The sequence below is a fragment of the Chlorocebus sabaeus genome, chromosome 21 (assembly GCF_047675955.1).
Source record: "Chlorocebus sabaeus isolate Y175 chromosome 21, mChlSab1.0.hap1, whole genome shotgun sequence".
Classification (NCBI taxonomy): domain Eukaryota; kingdom Metazoa; phylum Chordata; class Mammalia; order Primates; family Cercopithecidae; genus Chlorocebus; species Chlorocebus sabaeus.
In genome coordinates, this window is record NC_132924.1 from 71,391,673 (window position 1) to 71,402,088 (window position 10,416).

The window sequence follows — 10,416 nt, forward strand, 5'->3', positions numbered from 1 at the left end:
ATACCAGCAGCTATATGTTTACAGTTTTTATGGAGAATGTAGATGATCCTATTTCCTGTGATCCAAGTTTTTCTACAGGAGCAGGTATAATACAAGTCAATTTTATTGATAAAATTCATGAGACAATAATAAAATTTAAAAATATAACTTGGAATTATAGTTTAAGCTTTCTAGTTTTATAAATGGGAAGTAAATAAAAGCAAATAAAGTGAGAGACATAGCATGTTCCTACAAAGAAAAAAAATAAAGTTACTATAATTCAAATTTGAATTCAAATTATCATTATTTCTGTGTGTGGTAGATAGGGATAGGAGTAATGACAAAATTATTCTGAGTGTATCTGTAACATATGGATTGATATGTAGGCTCACAATTTATCAAACACATAAAAAATCTAAACAGTAAAATATAATTTTCACCTACTAAATTGGCCAAAATATGAAAATAATAGGAAAAAATTCAGCATTGGCTAGGATATACAGAAATTAAGTGGGATTTTAGAATAACCACCTAGAATACTATTTCATAAACAGTTATTTTAAAAATGATTATAATCTGTACCTGAGTATTTCTCCCTGAATTCTTCTTTAGAGACATATTGGAGATATAATCAAGATTTATGTTCAAAGTTTGTAATAGTATAAGGTTTGAAATAACCAAAATGTCTAAGAATAAGAAATTGATTAAAAGACACTATGTCCATTTGATGAATTGCTATCTAACCATTAAAGATTATCTTCAAAAAATAATAATCATGAAATGATACATGATAACAAACTATAAACGCATTTCCTTTAATTTGGTGTATACAATAATGTATATACCACATATAAATAATTATAAACACATATACCATTTGTATATAATCATTATTTATTTTGGTATGATTATAGTTATTCTTTTCCAAGATTTTAGTAAACATGCTCCACTATTAATTTTTAATGTTTCTTAAATTAAAAATTCTACCTGTATTTATAAAATTTCAGCCTCTTAAGTGTCATCATTACTCCTAGTAGTATGTAGTTATTTCATCTGCTATACTTGCCTCCAAAAATACTTGCTTAAAATAAGTTTTCAGTTGTACAAACTATAATAGATTTAAAGTAATATATAGAGGTAGCTTTCAGTATGATTACAAAAGACATAGTCCTGAAAAGTTTGATAAATTAAGTTTATGTAAATCAAATTTTATTCTTTTACTTACCTCATAAAAGAAAGCATGCATCATCTATTGGAATCAGTGTGTCTTTGTGTATAAAATGATAAAATATGCTATTATACTTTGTGTCAAACCAATCATAACCTCATATACTGTTCCCTAACCTCACTCTTATGTGTATTTGTGTTTTTCATGAGGACCTAAAAACACAATCATTAAAACATTTGAATATACTTGAGACCTTGCACATGATTGGATCTCAGAAAACAGATTGGCTTGATTTAATTTTGGCTGGTTCCACTGGATCTCAACAATTATATCTGCTCTATTAGTTAGTCTTTTCATTTCTTTCTCTCCATTTATTTCTAACTTTATTTGCTCATCTACCATAAAGACTTTACTCCTTCTACCTTCTTTGTTTTACTGCTTTTCCTTCTCTATTTCTATTAAAAGAAACTACCCAACTAATTGGGAGGCAATAAGACAAAAAAGAAGTTGAGGGCAAGTGGAACAAGGCAAACTTCATTAAAATAGTCTCTTTTTTGTTTTGTTTTTCCTGGATGCCCATTCATTGCTGCTCTATCTATGTCTTACCACCAGAATTATCTCTTCTCAATCTTCAGAAACATCATCTTTTTGGAAACCCAAAAGTTCCAAAACGCACAACACACAGATTTCTTACTTTGAATCAGAACATATCTTCTGATATACATAATAATAAACTTATCTAAAAATAGAAGTTTATATTAAAGAAATTTGTTCACAGAAAATAAATTTAACCAAGAAAAGTCTCCTAGGTGAGCCTTGGCAATGTACCAATGAATGGGTTTGGTGTTTGTGAAGATATGATCTTTTGGACCACTTTGAAACAATTTAGTTGATGTTCTTTGTAATTTCCTTGCAGTCTTCCAAAATTATAGTAAACTTTAAAAAGATACACATGGATCTCAAGAAGGTCATTTTGACCCGATTTCTACCACAAGTTTGGCTAAACCAGCATAAACTGCTAGGGAAGCATCAAGATTGGGATGTCTTTCTCTTCCATCATCTGGACTGTGGGTCTTGGGACATAAGAGAAGAGAGGACACGAAGTCACTTTCTGTTTAAAGTAGGGAAACTCTGTGGGTCTCTGTGACCAACAATTACCAAAGAAAAGACATTGCCATGATTTTCAAGCTGCTGATTTGGCACACACATATTCAAATCATTTACTGGGTTTAATTATCCAGTTGCTATAATTAACCAGAACAAATCACTAAATTAGAGAATCTGCCTACATGTGTTCAGTTTGAAACAAAGGTTCAAAATAAGCAACTCCTAGTCACACCAATCCTTTCTAAGGATATTATTCTATAATATTATATTATTCTATAATATTATATTATTCTATAATATCCTTAGAAAGTCAAACAATATGAGACCTTTACAGGACTACCCAGACTAGATTGTGATACAATATTCACTGGATTTGGTATCCAAGATTCAGCTGCACAGTAAACAGTAAGCCTTTTTTCTTTTAAAAGAAGTATTTGTAGAATCACGTAACAGGTAAAGAAACTCTCAGTAGTCTAAATGTGCATTTATGTTATTTGATTTTGGGATTACACAGATTCATGGTAACATTGGAAGGAGGATGGGGGCTGTGGTTGGAAAAAGGCAAGTAGCATTTGTTGAGCATATGCGAGATGTGTTATGTATAGTATTTTAATCTCCAGAACTACTCTAAGATTGGAGATGTACTTTATCCCCATGGTACAGGTGAGAATAGTGATGGAGCAAGAATTCAAGTGCATTTCTTCTTGTCTTCACAGGCTGTGCTCTATTTTTTTGTACATGATTGTGAAAGGAGACAAAAAGCTTCAATATCCCAATATAAAATAATAAAAGTAGAAATCGTATCTTAGTGACCATTGACTTTGAGCAATTATATCCCATTCCATATAGTAGCCCAAAGTTCAAATGCAGGAATATGAACCTGAATTATGTAGCTCTTTTAAATGTTGATGTTAATGGGAGTAAGTATTTGTAGGGGTTTTTGTTTCTCTGAAACAAATATGAAGAAGACCGTTTTAAGGAAAATACAGCATGGTAATTTATGGTACCATCATGAAGCAAGAAGTGAAAGAAAGACATTTGAATTTAAATTATTGTTTATGATTGTGTAATTGTATAGGTGTTTCAGTGTCTGTTCCTGAAAATATTCCTGCATCTACTTTTATATATATGATTCTTTCAAGAGATCCAGATCTAGGACAGGAAGTTGAAGTAAGTTTTTTTTTAATTTTCATCTCTTTATTTTTGCCCAACTTGGATGAAAAAAAAAAAAAACCCAAAAGAGTGCTCAATTTTTAATGTACAAAATATTATCTTGCCAGGCTGTTAATTAAAGTGTTCTTCATATGTATGGTAGTCACTGAAGTGAGAAAGGAGACTTAAACCTTTCAATGTAGTAACATAGAATTAAAATGCTCTGGCTTTAAAATGAAAGCAACAGATATCAAGTGGTCTGAAAGCATTGTGAAAAACTGGAGCTTACATCTATTGGCATTTATCTGATGACATTTATGAGCATAAATAGAATGTTCTTTCATTGTTCATTGCCTTTTATTCATCCCAATCAGGCATATTTTCTTTACTATACATACAATGTGAGTAAAGGATATTTTAGGTCTTCATATTAATTCTGGTTTTAGCAATAATTCATAAAGAGGAGAGAATAAATTTTAGATGATAAAATTGTTACAGCTTAAGTGGGGGTAAAGAAGAAATTTAAGGTTATTCATCACTGTATACTTTCTCAGAAATTTTTCTGGTATACATATGACCTATAATCTAACTATATTTGTAAGAAAAAAATTGTTTATTGATGGTGCAATATATCATAAATCTGATTAATACACTGCAATACTCTGCCCTAAATTTAGTGAGTCAAATTCTCCATAGAAGAGACTAACTTTTTTTCTGTTTGTTCATGCTTGCTATAGTGATACACTTACAAATATCGCTTGGGAATATGGTTGAAACTAAAAAGTTTGGGAGAAAGCTCTGTGGATAATTTAGTCTATATATAATTTTTCTGGTTACCTGATTATAATGAGATATTGATTAATACACTTGATTACATTTTTTCCTCATGTGAATTTCAGACTGAGGATAGACGACAACACAGAAACAATGTAATTCCTGGTATACCAGGCTCAGCTCATCTATTTGTGTGAATGTGTTAGTGTGTGTGTTGGGAGGATAGAGTCGGGATATTGGGGTATGTGGATGTGTGCATTTAAATTACAATATGTCCATATGTGTGGTGGATGGGTGTCTACAATAGTATCAGTTATATTTGTGTGTCTACGTGCGTAGCTTCCATTACCAAAAATTAATGTAATATCTGGATTTTATTGTAAAAGTCATTAGGAAAGAGAAAACAAAAATTTGGAAAATGATGATTAACCATAATGGGAAAAACAAAGAAATTATTTTCATAAGGATATTTAAGAGGATTTTAGTCTAATATAAGCCAACTTTGGTTGTTCACTTACAGGCAAATGAAAGATGGTTAATATGATCATCAAAATGGCTATTATGTATTTTTTGGAAATGGCATTGGGTATCAGATCTCCCGGGTTTTATTGGGTTTTTTTTATGGGCTGGAATCTGGATATAAGTGTTTATAGTATAATTTCTTTATGAAATCCTTTTCAAAATCTTTAATATTTGTTTTGATAACAATGGAGAGAAACATGCCGATGCCCATAAAAGTAATAGCTTTGTGCAAGGCAATATTTTATTTTTGCCATACAGAAAATCAATTCAGAGATGAAATCAAATGGCTTTTTCCAAATAATTCAGTGCCTTCTTTAGATATACTTCCTCCTTTAGATATCCTCTTTTAGATATATTCAAGAGGGAGCAGCTTTTTTTTTATTGGAAAAATTGATAAATGCAACACTTGAAAGTAAACTATGAAATTATTGAAAGCTATTCACCAAAAATGCTCTAATATTTTAGTATAAAATGCCTTGGAAAAAATACAACTAAAATGTGAAAGAATATGTAGATTATTTTTGAAGTCTGGAACTGAAAGTGAGTTCAGATTTTAATTTATAGGCACTGTCTTCACAAAATTTATTTTGGTTTACACCTTGCCAAATCATTTCATCAAAGCTGTCAGTTCAGGATTCATGCTTAATAATGTATTAACCATGTTTGTGTGTGCAACAGTTATTTTTAATATTAAATTCTTCAGTTAATGCCACTGCCTACTTTGCTTTGGATTCATGTAATGGTGTCATTTCTAAAACCACTGAACCTCTTTTGGACTATGAAACAAATCCTAAGGTGAGACTAAATATAAAACAATGAATACCTTTAAATACCCTTCAATAAAATAATTTTTAAAAACTTATCTAAGTTGAAATAAAAAGTTATCAAATTTATATAATTGCATTTTCATAGTCACCCAGATCAAGCAGAAATTCCTTTTAAAAGAAAAGAAATTTAGGCGCTTATGTGATTCATTATGTGTACTTTTTCATTAGACCTTAGTTAAATATCATTTCAATCGTTGTGTGTGTTTCTGTGGGTGTGTATAAAAGTTGGAGAAGGGATTGTCTCCATATTCAACAGCATGGAACAGAGGCAATGTTCTGGGTAATTAACTAAAAGTACACTTCTTTAGTCTTGAATTATCTGAAAAAGTGCCTCTCTCTTTGGCTTTATGTGATTGTAGAGACCTGGTGTGGCCTTTTTTCCCTGCAATGTCCTGATCAAATTTGAAATTTGCGAATAATTGGAAAGAAGAGTGAGGTATAAGGAGAAGAAAACACGTAACGTATCATTTTTTCTTACCAAATCATCCTGGAAAATGAGACCATTTAAATTTCAAATGTTTTCCAGTTTCTTTAAGCAATTCTGGACATTTCCAGTAGTAGACTTATCAGGCTATTGTTGTTGTTGTGTTTTTTATTTGTTTGTTTGTTTAACATCATCTTAACTAAAACATGACTTTCTAAACTGCAAATATTTTGACCAAAACTTATCTCACTATGTGAGAGTTAAAGAAGTGAAAGCAACAGCTATTTTTCCAGGATATTTGGCTAGTTGCTTGTAAGAATACTTTTCACCCTGGTATTATAGGATCGTTTCTCGTATAGTCAATTTTGCTGTTTTCCATTCACTCCTAAACAAATTGCCTTTTTTCTTTTTGTTTCTTTGTTCTCTCATACAAAGTTCAGGATGAACTTTATTTAGAAGGTGCATATTGACATTTTGATTTTATTTATTTATTTTTATGTATTTATTTTGGGATGGAGTTTCACTCTTGTTGCCCAGGCTGGAGTGCAATGGGGCAATCTCTGCTTACTGCAACCTCTGCCCCCCAGGTTCAAGTGATTCTCCTGTCTCAGCCTCCCGAGTTAGTGGGATTATAGGCACCTGCCATCAGGCATGGCTAATTTTGTAGAGACAGGGTTTCGCCATGTTGGTCAGGCTGGTCTCAAACTCCTGACCACAGGTGATCCACCCACCTCAGCCTCCCAATGTGCCGTGATTATAGGTGTGAGCCACCGTGCCCAGCCAACATTTTGATTTTAATTGTACTTAATTCGTAAATTATACTAGAGAGAATTGACATTTTTATCATCATAAACCTAGCAAATTCATGTATTTAACAATTTTATTTGAATCCTTCAATAACATTTTGTATTTTCTCTATAAAGTTCTTACACATCATATGTTTAACATTCCTTGAGTTTTATTGCAAATACTTGTTTTCTAATTGTTATTTGTGGTTTTATAGAAAACTATTCATCTTGTATCTTACTCTTAAAAACAGCAAACTTGCTAAAATTTTACATTGATTCTAATAATTTTGAAGTGATCTTTTATTTTTCTGTGTTAACATTCATAAAATATCTGTGGAAAATTGCAGTTGTTCCTTTCTCTCTAATCTTTATAAAATTTTATTTATATTATCTATCTTATTTTTCTGATGAGGACTTCCAGAACAACGTTTCTTAGAAATGGTAATAGCAGGCATCTTTATCTTGTCATGATTTTAACAGACATTGTTTAATTGTTTCAAACAACAGTGATTTTTACAGTAGAATTTTGGTGGGTAATCTTCCTTAAGTAAAGAATTTTTTTTTTTTTATTCGTAGTTTGTTTAGAGGTTTTATCAGAAATTCGATGTTGTCTTTTATAATTTTTCTTCATCTACTCAGATGATTATATTGCTTATTTTCCCTTAATTTATCAATGTTTTGAGATACTTTAATACATTTTTTTTATTTTTATAGCATCCTTATGTTCTGACCTGTAACCAATCCCATATGAGATAGTCTTCAATATATAATGCTGAATTCAATTTACCAATCATTTAATTTTGATATTTGAGTCCTGATTTTTTACCTCTTCTCTGACTAAAGTTCATGGTGCTTTTTTAAAACTTATTTATTTCTTTGCTCCCCATCCATGAAGTCACCTTTAGAAGGTATACAAAATCTATTTGGACAGTTGAGAAATTGTCTGCTGGGCCTCAATAGGGCATCACTGGCCTCAGCAAGCTTACATGTTAATTTCATGCCTTGACAATTCTCGCACCAAATATGTATGTATTGGTAGTATAATTAGTATAATCTTGATTACGAATTTCTTTCTGAACCCACGTGTGTGTGTGTGTCCCTCATATAATTTTATTTCAGTGGTATCCTAGAAGGATTGTGGCAAATTGTTTTACACTTACAACAACCTCTTCTAAAAGCAAACAAAAGCAAATGTTGTCTGGTAAAATTTCACCGTTTTTTTTTTTTTTTTTTTTTTTTTTTTGGTTTACACATCAGCCTTCCCCACTAAAATGTGACTTCACCCATGGTAAGATTATTTATAATTCAGATCTTTTCTCTACTATTCTGCACAGTGCATCAGTAGTGGCCAAGAAGTATTTCTTCAATAAAAGCATGAACTCTAGCTACCAATTTTAAGTGCTTTGTAAAATGTAAAACACCAAGAAACAATAAATTCATTGGTTCAAAAACTTTGTATTTAATACCTTCTGTATGCAAAATGCTGTGTTTATACTCTTATCCCAACTACTACGCCACCACACACTTCATTTTTCTCCCATACTTTTTTCAAAACAAGCAATTTATACATTTTTCTCCTACTATTTTACTGAACAAATAGTTAATACATTTTTTTTTCTGGACAACACTTTAATTAAATGGTAATATGTTGTTGGTTGTGCCAGATTTTAGTTAAATATTCCTTGTGATCTTCAGACTTTTTTTCAGCTATTTAAAATATACGCAAAAGGTCGGCAAAGCCTGAGTCCTGTCGTCTCGCCTTCCTCCCATATAGCATGAGCTTCATCACTCCCTCCACCTTCTCTACCAACTACGGGTCCCTGGGCTCTGTCCAGGCGCCCAGCTACAGCGCCCGGCCGGTCAGCAGCGCGGCCAGTGTCTATGCAGGCGCCGGGGGCTCTCGTTCCCGGATCTCCGCGTCCTGCTCCACCAGCTTCCAGGGTGGCATGGGGTCCGGGGGCCTGGCCTCAGGGATGGCCGGGGGTCTGGCAGGAATGGGAGGCATCCAGAACAAGAAGGAGACCATGCAAAGCCTGAAGGACCGCCTGGCCTCTTACCTGGACAGAGTGAGGAGCCTGGAGACCGAGAACCGGAGGCTGGAGAGCAAAATCCGGGAGCATTTGGAGAAGAAGGGACCCCAGGTCAGAGACTGGAGCCATTACTTTAAGATCATCGAGGACCTGAGGGCTCAGATCTTCGCAAATACTGTGGACAATGCCCGCATCGTTCTGCAGATTGACAATGCCCGTCTTGCTGCTGATGACTTTAGAGTCAAGTATGAGACAGAGCTGGCCATGCGCCAGTCTGTGGAGAACGACATCCATGGGCTCCACAAGGTCATTGATGACACCAATGTCACTCGACTGCAGCTGGAGACAGAGATCCAGGCTCTCAAGGAGGAGCTGCTCTTCATGAAGAAGAACCATGAGGAGGAAGTAAAAGGCCTACAAGCCCAGATTGCCAGCTCTGGGTTGACCGTGGAGGTAGATGCCCCCAAATCTCAGGACTTCGCCGAGATCATGGCAGACATCCGGGCCCAATATGCCGAGCTGGCTCGGAAGAACCGAGAGGAGCTAGACAAGTACTGGTCTCAGCAGATTGAGGAGAGCACCACAGTGTCTGCCGAGGTTGGAGCTGCTGAGACGACGCTCACAGAGCTGAGACGTACAGTCCAGTCCTTGGAGATCGACCTGGACTCCATGAGAAATCTGAAGGCCAGCTTGGAGAACAGCCTGAGGGAGGTGGAGGCCCGCTACGCCCTACAGATGGAGCAGCTCAATGGGATCCTGCTGCACCTGGAGTCAGAGCTGGCACAGACCCGGGCAGAGGGACAGCGACAGGCCCGGGAGTATGAGGCCCTGCTGAACATCAAGGTCAAGCTGGAAGCTGAGATCGCCACCTACTGCCGCCTGCTGGAAGATGGCGAGGAATTCAATCTTGGTGATGCCTGGGACAGCAGCAACTCCATGCAAACCATCCAAAAGACCACCACCTGCCGGATAGTGGATGGCAAAGTGGTGTCTGAGACCAATGACACCAAAGTTCTAAGGCATTAAGCCAGCAGAAGCATTTGGGGAGCAGGAGGCCAATAAAAAGTTCAGAGTTCAAAATAAATAAATAAATAAATAAATAAAATAAAATATACGCAAAATAGAAGTTTCAATAATGTATAATCTCATAGGATTAAATATAATTTGGAGTTATTTTTCTTTATAAATATCTGCTTATTGGCCATAGAATTACATTTAATAAAACAAAATTAAAATCATTTGACTTCATCACACTTATTCGTGATTACCTTGTTAGACCACATTTCTTCATTATTTGAGGCATTGTAATATCATCTCTTCAAATGAAGCGTTAGATTTTTTAAGGGTTCTAAAGTATTTGTGTTCTTTCTAATTTTTCCAAAAGTAAGATAGTTCTTTAGTTGCACGGATTAGTTTTTCCTAAACAATAAAACTTACTCTTTTATTTTGGTACTTCTACAAATTTAAATCTGATATGTATGCCCAAAACGAACATTGGAAAATATGATATAAGTTACATGAAAATTAGAAGCATAATTGCAGAAATCTGTACAAAGGTACAAAAGATACTCTTTTTGACAAATGGCCTTATAGTGTTTGGGGAGTGGGTCTACATTCTTATGCTTCCAATTTTCTAAAGTGTTTT

The 10,416-nt window shown here is 34.2% G+C and overlaps 1 pseudogene; it reads left to right on the top strand.

Annotated features, from left to right (window-relative positions):
• Positions 1–8,373: 8,373 nt before the first annotated feature.
• LOC103226645 (keratin, type I cytoskeletal 18 pseudogene) lies at positions 8,374–9,910 on the top strand (annotated as a pseudogene).
• Positions 9,911–10,416: the final 506 nt, after the last annotated feature.